This window comes from Ovis aries, chromosome X, assembly GCF_016772045.2.
Source record: "Ovis aries strain OAR_USU_Benz2616 breed Rambouillet chromosome X, ARS-UI_Ramb_v3.0, whole genome shotgun sequence".
NCBI lineage: Eukaryota > Metazoa > Chordata > Mammalia > Artiodactyla > Bovidae > Ovis > Ovis aries.
In genome coordinates this window covers 121413977-121432982 of record NC_056080.1, presented here as the reverse complement: position 1 = coordinate 121432982, position 19006 = coordinate 121413977, and the positions used below count along the sequence as shown (strand labels likewise).

Here is a 19006-nt window from a genome sequence, read left to right as displayed (position 1 = left end):
GGGCTACTTCTCTGCTGGGAGTTGCAGTTAGGCACGTAATCTGTGTTTGTTTGTTTGTTTGTTTCCTCCCGATTATGTTGCCCGCTGGTAAGATTGTTTCCTGGTGTTTGGAAACTTTTCCTCCTTCATGACTCGCTCCCCGGGATGGATCTCCATCCTTAACTCTTTTATCTTTTATATTTTGTCTTACCTCCTTTCAAAAAGAATGGACTTTCTTTCTGGGTGCCTGGTGTCCTCCGCCAGCGTTCAGAAGTTGTTTTGTGTAATTCTCTCAGCGATCAAATGGTCTTTTGATGAAATTGTGGAGGAGAAAGTGGTCTCTCCATCCTATTCCTCCGCCATCTTAGGACCACCCCTATGGTACCACTTTTGATCATTTTCTGGGTGCCAAATTACAGGAAAGTTGAAGGACACACTAGTTGTCTTTGCTGGAAAAGCAAATTCATTCCTCTCTAAGTGACTCACAGTGGCATTCCACTCAATATCAATCGAGCTCAAAGGGCACTCTCGAGTTTCTATTGAATTCATTTCTACTGAATAAAAAAAAAAAACTTTGTATTCACATTTGAATCCGTTCTAATAAGGTGGATGAAAGTGGAGCCTATTATACAGAGTGAAGTAAGCCAGAAAGAAAAACATCAATACAGTATACAAACGCATATATATGGAATTTAGAAAGATGGTAACGATAACCCTGTATGCAAGACAGCAAAAGAGACACAGATGTATAGAACAGTCTTTTGGACTCTGTGGGAGAGGGAGAGGGTGGGATGATTTGGGAGAATGGCATTGAAACATGTATAATATCATACAAGAAACGAATCACCAGCCCAGGTTTGATACAGGATACAGGATGCTTGGGGCTGGTGCACTAGGATGACCCACAGGGATGGTACGGGGAAGGAGGTGGGAGGGGGGGTTCAGGATGGGGAGCACGTGTACACCCGTGGCAGATTCATGTTGATGTATGGCAAAATCAATACAATATTGTAAAATAATTAACTTCCAATTAAAATAAATAAATTTAAATTAAAAAAAAACACTTTGTATTCAGAGCTGCTTCTGAATGCCTTTATTTCAAACTGATCTAGCCTTATTTACTTGCTCTAGGCCCAGCTGACCTTGAAATGTGTTGTATTGAGAAGAGTCTGAGCTCAGATCTCAGCTTTAGATAATTGCAACTGTGTGACTTGGTTATTTATCCTTTAATTTGTCTATTTCCTACTTTTCCCCTCTGTAAAATGGGAAAATGCTCATACTCATTTCACAAGATTATTATGAAGGTTAAATAATATGTAATGTGTGAAACATATAGATCTCAGTACCTATCTATATAGATAGATGGTGTATACACACATATACAGACTAAGGTTTTTCTTTGTAACCATGACAATAACTTTATCTACCATTTGCTATCTAAAGAGTGATGGACATGTAAAGAAGGATCTCATTTTCCTGCTTCTTTACTGACTTAATGATTACCATGAAACTATAATATGTAAGCAAAAGCACAAGATGAGGATACTCATAGATGTGCTCCACTTTGTTGTTGTTCAGTCGCTCAGTAATGTCTGACTCTGCAACCTCGTGGACTGCAGTAAGCCAGGTTTCCTTGTCCTTCACCATCTCCTGGAGCTGGCTCCAACTCATGTTCATTGAGTTAGTGATACCATCCAGCCATCTTTGTCCTCTGTTGCCCCCTTCTCCTCCTGCCTTCAATCTTTCCCAGCATCAGGGTCATTTCCAATGAGTTAGTTCTTTGCATCAGGTTGCCAAAGTATTGGAGTTTCAGCTTCAACATCAGTCCTTCTAATGAATATTCAGGATTGATTTCCTTTAGGATGGACTGATTTGATTTCCTTCCAGTCTAAGGGCCTCTTGTCAAGAGTCTTCTCCAATACCACAGCTCAAAAGCATCAATTCTTCAGCATTCCACTTAGTCAGCCTTTTATTTTGCTATTGCCATAGGTGACACTCCAGCCACAGCTGTTTTGGAGACATCCATGACTGTCCTAAAGGGGTCTGAGCATGAGTTTACTGCTGGACCATCACAGAAAAATTGCAGGAAAGGCATACACATGCTCAAAGTATTAATAAACACCCATGAGCAGGATTTGTTGACCATTTGAGTCCCTGTCAATTCTTAGAAGTTCAGTCACATTAAACACATTGGATAGATTAGCATTTAGCATTGCTCAATAACACTTCCTCCTTTTTTTGTTCCATAATTTTATAGTTCATTTTCTTGCCTAGGTAACAAGGTAATTTTCACAAATTATATTATAATTGCATGCTGTTTGTACATGATCAGGATATGTTTGTTCATATGTCAGAATGTTATCATGGTTGAATAAGTTTCATAAAGTAAAACTAGGCAAGTTAGAGCTTTTAAAGGTTCAGAAGCTACACAGTTAATTCAGGTCATTAAACCATGTACAAAAGTCATGAAAGTAATAAATTGCTATATTAAAAAATTCATTCACAATATTTTTCTGATTCAAGTGGTTTGTATACCATTTTTTTTCTTTTTCATCAACTTTAATGTATCTTTGTACGGTGGCAATATTACAGCTCATGAAGTTTATCTGAGGCACAATTACTGTTGATTGAAATTTTTAAAACAATGATTTTTCCCATAAAATGTTAATTATTTCTATTATATAATTATACATTTTGATTTCAGAAATTTAATGAATATCTGAAGGAGAGATGTGACTAGGAAGTTCATTAGCTATGTGATTTTCAAGGCCTGTTCTGAGGAGGCAGAAATTGACTATACATTTTAAAGAACACTAGTCTTAGAGAAAGGGCATGTGGGTTTTATCACCTGGAGTCTAGTTTTCCTAGGCTCCCTCCACTAAATCTTTCTAGGCTTCCATTTTCTCATCTGACAAATGGAGAAAATAATGCCTCTCTTATATTTCTCATGGACTTGGGTTTTCAGAGACAGTTACAATTTCAAATATTCTAACACTTTGACAGGACATTTGTCTTAATTTCTGGCTCACAAAGCCCAGTTACATCAAGTATTGTTGCATAACTAAGGTTGTAGAGAACTAGAAGCTACAATTCAACCTGACTTTTATATCCCTCATTTTATGTGCAATTATTGTACTCTTTGTCTTTATGGCTTTTAGGCTCAAGATAAAAGCTCCCAAAGCATGAGAGTTAAAAAAAGCAGTCATTCACATCTCCTAGTAACCTTCATTTTGTCATTCCTTTTGAAGTTTTCCTGAGAAATATGACAGTTTTCAACTCCCACAGAGACTGAAAGGATGGTTGAGGGAATCCGAGTCTTATAGATAGATTTTTGAGTTGGAAAGATCAATTCCTTGCTTTCAGGTGAGAGAAAAGAAGTCCTGACAGAGTTAATGTATAACTCTCCATCCTGTGTATTTTGTGGAGGAAAAAGAACCAGTAGAAGAAAATTATTAGAGAATTATTGAGAACAAAATTATTAGAAAAAATTTGAGAAACATTAGAATAATTATTATAGATTTATAATATTAGAGAATAATTAGAAAAATATTAGAAAAAAATTTGAGGAAAATTATCAAGAAAAAAATTAGAGAATTATTGACAGAAATTGCGAAAAGATAGGAAAAGTAGCCAGCTGGTAAGTGTTAGGATTTGTGCCAGTACAAGAGAAAAACAAAAGTCATATCTCCTATGGATGTACAAAATCTGGAAGCAGGGGACAAACAATGAAACTGGGGATTACATGACGTATTAAAGGGAACAAGGTAAAGGCCTGTTTGGAGAGGTAAATTATGCAACTACAACCTACTAATTTAAGAAAGAAAAATTCCACTGAAATATATAATGCATCAGGCTTTGGGACTTCTATGGTGGTCCAGTGGTTAAGACTTCATTTTCCAAAGCAGGGGATGTGGGTTTGATTCCTGGTTGTGGAGCTAAGATCCCACATGCCTTGAAACAAAAACAAAAACAAAAAGCACTGAACAGAAACAATATGGTAACAAATTCAGAAAACAACAGCATGAAACAGAAGCAATATGGTAACAAATTCAATAAAAACTTTAAAAAATGATCCACATCAAAAAAATCTTAAAAGAAAATATAATTCGACAGGCTTTAATCCATAGGAATGCATTTCTGAAACAACTTGATATCAAGACAATGCTTATCCCAACAAAACTTCCAAAGTTTCACTGGCTGCAAAACTTTGTAGGTTTCTATAGTTGCAGTATAACAATGGCTGTGTTAGAATGAGGTGATGCAGGATAATTAAAAGTAGGAGATGAGTACAGTCAAGTTGGGGCTGAAAGAAATATATCAAGTCATTGAGGATTACTCTTAAAATACTAAGAATAACTATAAACACAAGGAAACTACATTGGTGATGTACAAAGGTAAATACAAGTTTCTCACCTGCACAAATGTGTCCCTCTGACTAGGGAAAGTTCTTTGTGGTGATAACATTACCAAATGGTATTTTTATAAACCTCAGGATACCTAGGGCAAATGAGTATGTGGTAGTTTACCCATGACTTGATTATGGTTTTCTTTCATTTCTTATCAGCTGGTGATCATTTATTTATTCAATATGCATATTACATTTATTGAATCATATATTTTATATAATATAAAAATAGAGGTTAATATGACACAGTCACTTGCCATTGAACTTTTCAGCCATATACACGTATAAAGTCACAATTCACTTATAAAGCATTTTAATCTTTGAAAATAGACAATGAAGAAATAAATATGACTAAGTTAAAAATAATCAGGAAGTTGTCTTTGACACTTTTACCAAATAGTTATTTGAAATCAGTTCAGTTCAGTTCAATCGCTCAGTCATGTCTGACTCTTTGAGACCCCATGAATCGCAGCACGCCAGGCCTCCCTGTCCATCACCAACTCCCGGAGTTCACTCAGATTCACGTCCATCGAGTCAGTGATGCCATCCAGTCATCTCATTCTCTGTCGTCCCCTTCTCCTCCTGCCCCCAATCCTTCCCAGCATCAGCGTCTTTTCCAATGAGTCAACTCTTCGCATGAGGTGGCCAAAGTACTGGAGTTTCAGCTTCAGCATCATTCCTTCCAAAGAAATCCCAGGGTTGATCTCCTTCAGAATAGACTGGTTGGATCTCTAGTTTTATCAAATAGTTATTATGAAAGCTCTGTATTTCAAAAAGTCATATTACTTTCCCTATCTCTATGGAAGATAGAGTGCTTTATATAATTTTCATAAAAATCCAAAGTTTATTTTGGCTATGTTTTGTTGCATGAATCTCTTGGATACAAATACTTTGTTCTTGTGATAATGATTGTTTACCTTGCTGTAAGCAAAAAGATCTGCTTGAATGTTTTTTCATTAATTTTATTTTTCTACACACATTCAATTTGTAATGAGAAATTAATTATAATGCTTATGTTGTACCAAAACGGACAACATTGGCAATCTGATTTATATACCCTAGACTATTTCTACTGACAAAGCAAATAGAATGGTAGAACCAAAATGCTAGTTCATACCTGTTTCAAAAATGGATGAATCTCTAACCATTTTAAGATGATTCAATGAAAATTTCCTGCGATTCCCTTTTGTTACATCATCAGTTATATAAAGTAAAACATGCAAAGTCTGATTTTTTTTTCATATTGCAATAGTATGTGTTTAAGTAAATGGGATAAAGGAGAGTGCTGACAGGCAGCATTTCCCTGTTTGTTGACGATGATTGTGTAGATTCCAGCCGTAAAGAGATTTAACCATCCCCATGAACAAATTGGCATGAATTTACTTTTTGCTTAATAATAATCAGTTAATTTCAAAAGATCACACTAAAACAACAGCAGCTCAATAAGATTCTTCTGCTAAACCACTATGGCAGAGTCATCATAATCATATTTATCTAGTGTAGAATAAAGAACACCAACATCAAACCACAAAGGAAAAGGCATAATCAGGAGTTGGACCAAAGTACCACGTTACTGAAAAGAGAAGCTAGAAATCAAGGTATAGTAACCAGGAAGTAAGGATATTATATACACATTCCCAAACTGAAGTTAAGACAGGTAAGAATCCTAAGCCAGGAGGAAAAATGAATTAGAGAAGCAGATTGTCAGCAGAGAAAATGGGGTCTGTAAAGGTGCCAGTAATGGTGGTTTTGAGAGGCAGCATTATTTCCTCTTTAAAAAAAATTAATTTTTTTGCATTTTTATTTTTTAATATAAATTTATTTAAATTGGAGGTTAATTACTTTGCAATATTGTATTAGTTTTGCCATACATCAACATGTATCTGCCACAGGTATACACGTATTCCCCATCCTGAACCCCCCTCTCTCATCCCTCACTATACCATCCCTCTGGGTTGTCTCTGCAGCAACCCCAAGCATCCAGTATCATGCATCGAACCTGGACTGGTGACTCGTTTCATATATGATATTATACATGTTTCAATGCCATTCTCCCCAAATCATCCCACCCTCTCCCTCTCCCACAGAGTCCAAAAGACTGTTTTATACATCTGTGTCTCTTTTGCTGTCTCGCATACAGGGTTATCATTACCATCTTTCTAAATTCCATATATATGCATTAGTATACTGTATTGGTGTTTTTCTTTCTGGCTTACTTCACTCTGTATAATAGGTTCCAGTTTCATCCACCTCATTAGAACTGATTCAAATGTATTCTTTGCAATGGCTGAGTAATACTCCATTGTGTATATGTACCACAGCTTTCTTATCCATTCATCTGCTGATGGACATCTAGGTTGCTTCCGTGTCCTGGCTATTACAAACAGTGCTGCGATGAACATTGGGGTACACGTGTCTCTTTCAATTCTGGTTTCCTCAGTGTGTATGCCCAGCAGTGGGATTGCTGAGTCATAAGGCTGTTCTATTTCCAGTTTTTTTAAGGAATCTCCACACTGTTCTCCATAGTAGCATTGCCACCAACAGTGTAAGAGGGTTCCCTTTTCTTCACATCTTCTCCAGCATTTATTGCTGGATTGCAGCCATTCTGACTGGCATAAAATGGTACCTCATTGTGGTTTTGAGTTGCATTTCTCTGATAATGAGTGATGTTGAGCATCTTTTCATGTGTTTGTTAGCCATCTGTGTGTCTTCTTTGGAGAAATGTCTATTTAGTTCTTTGGCCCATTTTTGATGGGTCGTTTATTTTTCTGGAATTGGGCTGCAAGAGTTGCTTGTATATTTTTGAGATTAGTTGTTTGTCAGTAGCTTCAGTTGCTATTATTTTCTCCCATTCTGAAGGCTGTCTTTTCACCTTGCTTATAGTTTCCTTTGTTGTGCAGAAGCTTTTAAGTTTAATTAGGTCACATTTGTTTATTTTTGCTTTTATTTCCAATATTCTGGGAGGTGGGTCATAGAGGATCCTGCTGTGGTGTATGTCAGAGAGTGTTTTGCCTATGTTTTGCTCTAGGAGTTTTATAGTTTCTGGTCTTACGTTTAGATCTTTAATCCACTTTGAGTTTATTTTTGTGTGTGGTGTTAGAAAGTGTTCTAGTTTCATTCTTTTAAAAGTGGTTGACCAGTTTTCCCAGCACCACTTGTTAAAGAGATTGTCTTTACTCCATTGTATATTCTTGCCTCCTTTTTCAAAGATAAGGTGTCCATAGGTACATGGATTTATTTGTGGACTTTCTATTTTGTTCCATTGATCTATATTTCTGTCTTTGTGCCAGTACCGTACTGTCTTGATGACTGTGGCTTTGTAGTAGAGCCTGAAGTCAGGCAGGTTGATTTCTCCAGTTAATTGAAGGATAATTGCTTTACACATTGTGTTGATTTCTGCCATACATCAAGATGAAACAGCCATAGGCATACATATATCCCTTCCCTCTTGAACCTCCCTACGGCCTCCTACCCCATTCTATCCTAAAGAGAGTAGCATTGGAACATATACATTACCATATGTAAAATAGATAGCCGGTGGGAATTTTCTGTATGACGCAGGAAACTCAAACCTGGTGCGCTATGACTATTTCCTCTATCTTGACCTTGCATTTCAGGTTAAGCTCAGCATACTCTTGCATACTTAACTAGCCATCTCCCCTGCAGAATTCAGGCAGAGGACAAAGTGGCAAAACCTCCTATTTCCTTGATTACAGAGAGTTTACCAGTTTACCAAACTGGTAACTTACTCATGTGACACATACACATTTGCTATCACCTAATTTGGTGAAATATGAAGTTTAGTATGATTTGGCACTGGTGTCTAGGCCTAATATAACCAAGGTTATTTCTATGGTATGTCAAACAAAGGTGAATAATTAAGTGAATTAATCTCCGGGAGTCTTTTTAAAAATTTCATCTAATTATTTATTTATTTATTTTTGGCTGTGCTGGGTCTTTGCTTTGCGGTCTTATCTCAGTGTGGGCTTCACAGTGAGCAGGGGCTACTTTTTAGTTGTGGCACATGGGCTTCTCATTGTGGTGGCTTCTCTCATTGCTGAGTTGTCTAGGGTGCACTGGTTTCATTAGCTGTGGCACATGGTATCAGTAGTTGTGGCTGGTGAGCTCTAGAGCACAGGCTCAGTATTTGTGGTTCAGGGGCTTAGTTGCCTTGTGGCATGTGGAATCTTCCCAGACCAGGAGTGGAACCTATGTCCCCTGCATTGACAGGAAGATACTCAACCACTAGACCACCAGGGAAGTCCTCTAGGAGTCCTTCTAACTATCCATATTTTGGCATTATATAATCAGGCTGAGTGCTGAAGAATTGATGCTTTTGAACTGTGGTGTTGGAGAAGACTCTTGAGAGTCCCTTGGACTGCAAGGAGATCCAACCAGTCCATTCTGAAGGAGACCAGCCCTGGGATTTGTTTGGAAGGAATGATGCTGAAGCTGAAACTCCAGTACTTTGGCCACCTCATGCGAAGAGTTGACTCATTGGAAAAGACGCTGATGCTGGGAAGGATTGGGGGCAGGAGGAGAAGGGAACGACAGAGGATGAGATGACTGGATGGCATCACTGACTCGATGGACGTGAGTCTGAGTGAACTCTGGGAGTTGGTGATGGACAGGGAGCCCTGGCGTGCTGCGATTCATGGGGTCACTAAGAGTCGGGCACGACTGAGCGACTGAACTGAACTGAACTGAATCAGGTACTGGAATTGTAACCTGAGGCCTATAATCTGGAAAACCAAATAGAATTTACCATATGAAAGTACTGAGAATTGAAAATGTTTCTAGCAGCAATCAGAAAGGTGATAGTTAGACCCTGTCTAAGTTGATATCACAAACGTTAAAAAGGAAAATTCAGTCAATTAGTGTATTAAAGATTCACACCCAAAGGAAACATGCTGACACTTGAACCCTAAAGATACATAATTTTGTATTAAATATTGACTTTTGTCTTTAAAATGCAATTTTGGAAAATTAACTTCTAAGCAAGATTCAGATATTCAGGGACCCAGTATTGCTAAAGTTTTTAAATAAACTTGTTTTTCTTTGTATCACAAGAATGCCAGTATATACAGAAATATCTGATAATATTTTTTCCTTCTATTGAGGATTAAACCAATATATTATTAAAATAATTTTTGAGGTTAATGGATACATAAGGAGTCTTGTCTGGTAAAAGCTGTGAAAAAGGTTGATGAGTTTTGAATGGCTTAATGTTACCTTAGTCTGTCATTTTTAGACTCTTAATCCTCTTATTTATTCATCTGAAATTTTTTCTCTGATGGGCAGTTAAGTATACTATAAAAATAAAACTAAGCAAGATGGTCTGTGTTCTGTTTTTAGGTTCCCTCATCTATTAGCATTGTGACTCTGCATAAGTCAACTAACTGTTCAGAGCTTCAGTTTAGTCATTTATTAAATGTGAATAATAACTAAAAGTGTCAATTTGTGTGTCAAATAGAGATGATAGTAATAATAATGGAAAGTTTTTTTCAGATAATAAGAGGTAGTATTGTTGCTATTTTACTCTTTAGAGTTTAAAGTGAAGATTTTCCTTATTTTACTAGTATGTTGGTAATATGGCAAATATTGGTTGAAAGAGATAAATTAATTATTAGTGACTAATATCGTGTCAGTTTCTATACAATACACATAATTCCATAGACACATAAGTAAATGTAATATTGCAAAGTATTTGCTGGACAACCTGAATACTAGATGAAAATACAACTTAAGCAGGTCTATAAGTGGTCTGATCACTTCATAGGAAATAGATGGGGAAACAGTGGAAACAGTGTCAGACTTTATTTTGGGGGGCTCAAAAATCACCACAGATGGTGATTGCAGCCATGAAATTAAGAGACACTTACTCCTTGGAAGGAAAGTTATGACCAACCTAGACAGCATATTCAAAAGCAGAGACATTACTTTGCCAACAAAGGTCTGTCTAGTCAAGGCTATGGTTTTTCCAGTGGTCATGTATGGATGTGAAAGTTGGACTGTGAGGAAAGCTGAGCACCAAAAAATTGATGCTTTTAAACTGTGGTGTTGGAGAAGACTCTTGAGAGTCCCTTGGACTGCAAGGAGATACAACCAGTCCATTCTAAAGGAGATCAGTCCTGGGTGTTCTTTGGAAGGACTGATGCTAAAGCTGAAACCCCAATACTTTGGCCACCTCACATGAAAAGTTGACTAATTAGAAAAGACTCTGATGCTGGGAGGGATTGGGGGCAGAAGGAGAAGGGGACGACAGAGGATGAGATGGCTGAATGGCATCACTGACTCGATGCACATGAGTTTGGGTGAACTCTGGGGGTTGGTGATGGACAGGGAGGCCTGGCGTGCTGCAGTTCATGGGGTCACAAAGAGTCGGACACGACTGAGCAGCTGAACTGAACTGAACTGATAACTGGTTGAGTGTTAAATCTAAAGAAAGCGAATTAAATAATTGGTACTATTAACTTAGAGAAAGATATTTTTTCATTTATTTTTAAATTTTTATTTTACAGAGAAGTATTATAGCCAATTCATAATGTTGTGATAGTTTCAGGTGAACAGCAAAGTGATTCAGTCATACGTATACATGTATCTATTCTTCCCCAAACTCCCCTCCCATACAGGCTGCCACATAACACTGAGCAAAGTTCCATGTCCTATATAGTAGGTCCTTGTTGGTTATCCATTTTAAATATAGCAGTGTGTACATATCCATTCCAAACTCCCTAACTATCCCTTCCCCCCATCCTAAGCCCAAGAGGTTTCTTTTAAGATGACTCTATTATTGGTTCTGTCCCATGCAGTTTCTATCAGTGACTTGCAGGGGGATATTCATGATATGATAATGAAATATGTGGAGGTATAATTCAGATTCAGAGTCTCAAGAGGTCATGAGAGTTTGGAATGATTGGCTAAAACTATAAAAATGAAATTTGGAAAAGATCTTCAATTTGTTTCTCAGTCATAAGTGTTCAAGTATAGGATAAATATAACATAGCTAAAGAATAGCAGGCATGAAAAGTTCTGGGTGTTTGAACTATCGTGTAAGTGAAAGTCACGCAGTTGTATCTGACTCTTTGTGACAGTCCATGAATTCTCCAGGCCAGAATACTGGAGTGGCTAGCCTTTCCTTTCTCCAGGAGATGTTCCCAACCCAGGGGATCAAACCCAGGTCTCCCACATTGCAGGTGGATCCTTTACCAGCTGAGCCACAAGGGAAGCCCAAGAATACTGGAGCGGGTAGCCTATCCCTTCTCGAAAGGGATCTTCCCAAGCCAGAAATCAAAGCGGGGTCTCCTGTCTTGCAGGCAAATTCTTTAGCAACTGAGTTATTAGGGAAGCCCTGAACTGACTATAGATACTGAGTATTGAGGCAGGTTAGGAAAGCTAATATGAAGAACCAAAGAACATCAGAGTTGTTTGAAGCCCAGGAATACTCAGGGAAATGGTATATATCGTAGAATTTCCTTTTCACTACATAATATTACAAATGGATGAAGACTAACTCTGCTTTTTTGTGCTGTCTCTTCTCTCTCCCTGTATTTCCACAAGGGGAATGATGGAGAAACTAGATAAGAGTCAGGAGAACTTTGAGGGAATCACACACAAGCTTAATAAAAATCAGAAAATGTGGTTATTTTTATTATGTGAACAGTATGTAACATGTTAATAAAGTTTGTGTTCTTTGCTTTGAACATTAAATCTCAACAGATTATGTGATTTTATTATGTAAGCAATTGATGTCTGCTAAAAAAAAAAAAAAAGTCAGAAATACAGTACTTGGATGCAATCTCAAAAATGACAGAATGATCTCTGTTTGTCTCCAAGGCAACCCATCCATTATCACAGTTATCCAAGTCTATGCCCCAACCAGTAACTCTGAAAAAGCTGAGTTGAACGGTTTTATGAAGACCTACAAGACCTTTTAGAACTAACACCCAAAAAAGATGTCCTTTTCAATATAGGGGACTGAAATGCAAAAGTAGGAAGTCAAGAAACACCTGGAGTAACAGGCAAATTTGGCCTTGGAATGTGGGATGAAGCAGGGCAAAGACTAATAGAGTTTTGCCAAGAAAATGCACTGGTCATAGCAATCACCCTCTTCCAACAACACAAGAGAAGACTCTACACATGGACATCACCAGATGGCCAACACCGAAATCAGATTGATTATATTCTTTGCAGCCAAAGATGGAGAAGCTCTATACAGTCAACAAAAACAAGACCAGGAGCTGACTCTGGCTCAGATCATGAACTTCTTGTTACCAAATTCAGACTCAAATTGAAGAAAGTAGGGAAAACCGCTAGACCATTCAGGTATGACCTAAATCAAATCCCTTATGATTATACAGTGGAAGTGAGAAATAGATTTAAGGGCCTAGATCTGATAGATAGAGTGCCTGATGAACTATGGACTGAGGTTCGTGACATTGTACAGGAGACAGGGATCAAGACCATCCCCATGGAGAAGAAATACAAAAAAGCAAACTGGCTGTCTGGGGAGGCCTTACAAATAGCTGTGAAAAGAAGAGAGGTGAAAAGCAAAGGAGGAAAGGAAAGATATAAGCATCTGAATGCAGAGTTCCAAAGAATAGCAAGAAGAAATAAGAAAGCCTTCTTCAGTGATCAATGCAAAGAAATCGAGGAAAAGAACGGAATGGGAAAGACTAGAGATCTCTTCAAGAAAATTAGAGATACCAAGGGAACATTTCATGCAAAGATGGGCTCGATAAAGGACAGAAATGGTCTGGACCTAACAGAAGCAGAAGATATTAAGAAGAGGTGGCAAGAATACACAGAAGAACTATACAAAAGAGAGCTTCATGACCCAGATAATCATGATGATGTGATCACTAATCTAGAGCCAGACATCTTGGAAAGTGAAATCAAGTGGGCCTTAGAAACCATCACTATGAACAAAGCTAATGGAGGTGATGGAATTCCAGTTGAGCTATTTCAAATCCTAAAAGATGATGCTGTGAAAGTGCTGCACTCAATATGCCAGCAAATTTGGAAAACTCAGCAGTGGCCGCAGGACTGGAAAAGGTGTTTTCATTCCAATTACAAAGAAAGGCAATGCCAAAGAATGCTCAAACTTCCACACAATTGCACTCATCTCACATGCTAGTAAAGTAATGCTCAAAATTCTCCAAGCCAGCCTTCAGCAATACATGAACCATGAACTCCCTAATGTTCAAGCTGATTTTAGAACAGGCAGAGGAACCAGAAATCAAATTGCCAACATCCTCTGGATCATCAAAAGAGCAAGAGAGTTCCAGAAAAATATCTATTTCTGCTTTATTGACTGCCAAAGCCTTTGCCTGTGTGGATCACAATCAACTGTGGAAAATTCTGAAAGTGATGGGAATACCAGACCACCTGACCTGCCTTTTGAGAAATCTGTATGCAGGTCAGGTCAGGAAGCAACAGTTAAAACTGGACATGGAATGACAGACTGGTTCCAAATAGGAAAAGGAGTACATCAAGGCTGTATATTGTCACCCTGCTTATTTAACTTCTATGCAGAGTACATCATGAGAAACATTGGACTGGAAGAAACACAAGCTGGAATCAAGATTGCCAGGAAAAATATCAATAACCTCAGATATGCAGATGACACCACCCTTAAGGCAAAAAGTGAAGAGGAGCTAAAAATCCTCTTGATGAAAGTTAAAGAGGTGAGTGAAAAAGTTGGCTTAAAGCTCAACATTAAGAACATGAAGATCATGGCATCCGGTCCCATCACTTCATGGGAAATAGATGGGGAAACAGTGGAAACAGTGCCAGACTTTATTTTTGGGGGCTCCAAAATCATTGCAGATAGTGACTCCAGCCATGAAATTAAAAGATGCTTACTCCTTGGAAGAAAAGTTATCTATACTCATAGATAGCATATTCAAAAGCAGAGACATAACTTTGCTAACTAAGGTCCGTCTAGTCAAGGTTATGGTTTTTCCTGTGGTCATGTATGGATGTGAGAGTTGGACTGTGAAGAAGGCTGAGCACCGAAAAACGGATGCTTTTGAACTGTGGTGTTGGAGAAGACTCTTGAGAGTCCCTTGGACTGCAAAGGAGATCCAACCAGTCCATTCTAAAGGAGATCAGCCCTGGGATTTCTTTGGAAGGAATGACGCTAAAGCTGAAGCTCCAGTACTTTGGCCACTTTATGCAAAGAGTTGGCTCATTGGAAAAGACTCTGATGCTGGGAGGGATTGGGGGCAGGAGGAGAAGGGGACGACCGAGTTTGAGATGGCTGGATGACATCACGGACTAGATGGACATGAGTCTGAGTGAACTCTGGGAGTTGGTGATGAACAGGGAGGCCTGGCATGCTGGGATTCATGGGATCGCAGAGTCAGACACGACTAAGCGACTGAACTGAGCTGAAAAAAAAAAGCAAGTATTTGGTTTATGCATTTCTGTGGGAAAAGATTTTATTGCATTCTCCTCATCCTAAAACAGTCATTAGTTATTGTTGATTTTACCTTGTCTTCTCTATTAGTTAGGGTTCTCCAGAGAAAACAAAGCAATAAAACAGGTTTTATTTTAATCCTTTGGCCTGTGCGGTTGTAGAAGTTCTAATTCAATATCTACAGGGGAGGTTGGCAGGCTGGAGACTCTGGGAAAAGTTGTAATCTGAATCCAAAAACAGTCTGCAGGCAGAATTTCTTCTTGAGATGAATTGCAATTAAGATGAATGCTAAGAACTATAGAGTGCTTTGGAATCATATGACACAAACACACTTAATCAGAATGCTTCAAAAATGACATTTGAACTATGCTGGATGCTTACAATTTAGCGAGGTAAAAGGAGAACAAACATGTGTTACCACCTGTATTGGGAGAGAGTGTGGTGAATATGAAAGTCTGAGATAGGTCACTGTAGTTAAGAGAGAGAGAATAATGAAGAACATGATTCAGATAAGAATGCAGATTAGGGATGAGTCATGGGATATCTTGATAAGTACTTTAAGGTATTATGCCTTTACCCTAAGTGTTAAAGGAAAACATTAAAAGTTTTTAAGTAAGGGAAATACATCATTAGATTTTCTTTCAAATACCCCATTCTGAGTATATAGAATAGGCTAGAGAGAGAACATAATAGAGGAGGATTAATATATTATATATATTATAATATAATCAATTAATATACTATAGCTTTTTCACGGAAGAGATAGAACTAAGGTGATGTAATGTAGAGATATTTAAGTGGATTCAATGATGGAGTAGATACATGGGGTGAAGGAGAGAGTGTTAGACCAAATGGGTAGTGACATCATTTGAGGGTATAAGGGACACGTGAATAACACTAGTTTGGGGAGGCAAAAAGGGAGTATATTGTGAATTTGTTTTTATTTTTGAGGTGCCATTGAGACAGCTAAAAAGATATAAATTTGAACACAGAGAAAAGATTTGTTCTAGAGACAAAGTTTTGAATACTAGTAATTTTTGCATCAGTTCAGTTCAGCCGCTCAGTCGTGTCTGACTCTTTGCGACTCCATGAACCGCAGTACACCAGGCCTCCCTGTCCATTACCAACTTCCAGAGTTCACTCAAACCCATGTCCATTGTGTCGGCGATGCCATTCAACTGTCTCATCCTCTGTCATCCCCTTCTCTTCCTGCCCTCAATCTTTCCTAACATCAGGGTCTTTTCAAATGAGTCAGCTCTCTGCATCAGGTGACCAAAATTTTGGAGTATCAGCTTCAACATCACTCCCTCCAATGAACACCCAGGACTGATCTGCTTTAGGATGGACTGGTAGGATCTCCTTGCATTCCAAGGGACTCTCAAGAGCCTTCTCCAACACCACACTTCAAAAGTACCAATTCTTTGGTGCTCAGCTTTCTTTATAGTCCAACTCTCACATCCATACATAACCAGTGGAAAAACCATAGCCTTGACTAGACGGACCTTTGTTGGCAAAGTAATGTCTCTGCTTTTGAATATGCTATCTGGGTTCGTCATAACTTTCCTTCCAAGGAGTAAGTGTCTTTTAATTTCATGTCTACAATCACCATCCAGAGTGGTTTTGGAGCCCCAAAAAATAAAGTCAGCCACTGTTTCCCTATTTATTTGCCATGAAGTGATGGGACTGGATGTCATGATCTTAGCTTTCTGTATGTTGAGCTTTAGGCCAACTTTTTCACTCTCTTCTTTCATTTTCTTCAAGAGGCTCTTTATTTCTTCACTTTCTGCCATAAGGATGAAGTCATCTGCATATCTGAGGTTATTGATATTTCTCCTGGCAATCTTGATTCCAGCTTGTGATTCCTCCAACCCAGCATTTCTCATGATGTACTCTGCACATAAGTTAAATAAGCAAGGTGACAATATACAGCCTTGATGTACTCCTTTTCCTATTTGGAACCAGTCTGCTGTCCCACGTCCAGTTCTAACTGTTGCCTTCTGACCTGCATACAGGTTTCTCAAGAGGCAGGTCAGGTGGTTTGGTGTTCCCATCTCTTTCAGAATTTTCCACAGTTTATTGTGACCCACACAAAGGCTTCAGCATAGTCAATAAGGCAGAAATAGAAGTTTTTCTGGAACTCTTTTGCTTTTTCGATGATCCATCAGATGTTGGCAATTTGATCTCTGGTTCCTCTGCCTTTTCTAAAACCAACTTGAACAACTGGAAGTTCACAGTTCACGAACTGCTGAAGCCTGGCTTGGAGAAGTTTGAGGATTACTTTACTAGCATGTGAGATGAGTGCAATTGTTTGGTAGTTTGAGCATTCTTTGGCATTATCTTTCTTCAGGATTGGAATGAAAACTGACCTTTTCCAGTCATGTGGCCACTGCTGGGTTTTCCAAATTTGCTGGCATATTGAGTGCAGCACTTTCACAGCATCATCTTTCAGGATTTGAAATAACGCAACTGGAATTCCATCACCTTCTAGCTTTGTTTGTAGTGATACTTCCTAAGGCCCACCTGACTTCACATTACAGGATGTCCAGCTCTAGGTGAGTGGGAATGATCATACCTTCATGATTATCTTGGTTGTGAAGATCTTTTTTGTACAGTTCTTCGGTGTATTCTTGCCACCTCTTCTTAATATCGTCTGCTTCTGTTAGGTCCATACCATTTCTGTCCTTTATTGTGCCCATCTTTGCATGAAATGTTCCCTTGGTATCTCTAATTTTCCTCTAGTGTTCCCAATTCTATTGTCTTACTCTATTTATTTGCATTGATATAAAATATTTTAACAGTTTTGCTCTCTTAATTTTTTTTGTTTTATTTTCATTATTTTTATTTTTACTCCCAGAGAGGTTGCATTTGAATGAGTAGACAACTGGACCATAGATAGGTTTATTCTGTAATATCAGAGAGTGATAGTGCAGTAAGAATAAAACCAGTATATATATTTTTTAAACTTAAAGCTCAACATTCAGAAAACTAAGATCATGGCATCTGGTCCTATCACTTCATGGCAAATGGATGAGGAAACAGTGGAAATAGTGGCTGACTTTATTTTTGGGAGCTCCAAAATCACTGCAGATGATGACTGCAGCCATGAAATTAAAAGACGCTTACTCCTTGGAAGGACAGTTGTGACCAACCTAGATAGCATATTCAAAAGCAGAGACATTCCTTTTCAACAAAGGTCCATCTAGTCAAGGCTATGTTTTTTCCAATGGTCATATATGGATGTAAGATTTGAACTATAAAGAAAGCTGAACACCAAATATTTGATGCTTTTGAAGTGTGGTGCTGGGGAACTCTTGAGAGTCCCTTGGACTGCAAAGAGTTCCAACCAGTTCATCCTAAAGGAGATCAGTCCTGGGTGTTCATTGGAAGACTGATGTTGAAGGTGAAACTCCAATACTTTGGCCACCTGATGTGAATAGCTGACTCACTCCAAAAGACCCTGATGCTGGAAAAGATTGAATGCAGGCAGAGAAGGAGACGACGGAGGATAAGATGGTTGGATGGCATCACCGACTCAATGGACACGAATTTGAATAAACTCCAGTAGTTGGTGAAGGACAGGGAGGCCTGGCATACTGCAGTTCGTGGGGTTGCAAAGAGTCAGACATGGCTGACCAACTGAACTGAACTGAACTGAAATAATTATTTATTTTTAATCAAAGAATAATTGCTTTACTGTATTCTGTTGGTTTCTGTCATACATCAATATGGTGTACATCAGCCATAGGTTTACATATATCCTCTCCCTCTTGAACCTCCCTCCCCATTTCCTTCCCCACCCTACCCTTCTATGTTGTTACAGAGCTCTGATGTGAGTTTTCTGAGTGATACAGCAAATTCGCATTAGCTATCTATTTCACTTATGGTAATGTATGTTTCCATGTTTCTCTATGCATCCCCTCTTTCCTTCTTCCCACCATCTGTGTCCATAAGTCTGTTCTCTATGTTTGTTTCTCCATTGCTGCCTTGCAAATAATTTCATCAGTATCATCTTTCTAGATTCCATATATATGCAATTGTATATGATATTTGTTTTTCTCTTTGTGACTTCACTCTGTGTAATAGGTTCTAGGTTCATCCACCTATTAGAACTGACTCAACTATGTTCCCTTTTATAGCTAAATAATATTCCATTGTATATATGTACCACAACTTCTTTATCCATTCATCTGCCGATGGACATC

At 38.3% G+C, this 19006-nt stretch overlaps 1 pseudogene; it reads left to right on the top strand.

The window, feature by feature from the left end:
- The first annotated feature begins 2545 nt into the window (after positions 1-2545).
- LOC114111852 (U4 spliceosomal RNA) lies at positions 2546-2669 on the top strand (annotated as a pseudogene).
- The last annotated feature ends 16337 nt before the right edge of the window (positions 2670-19006 follow it).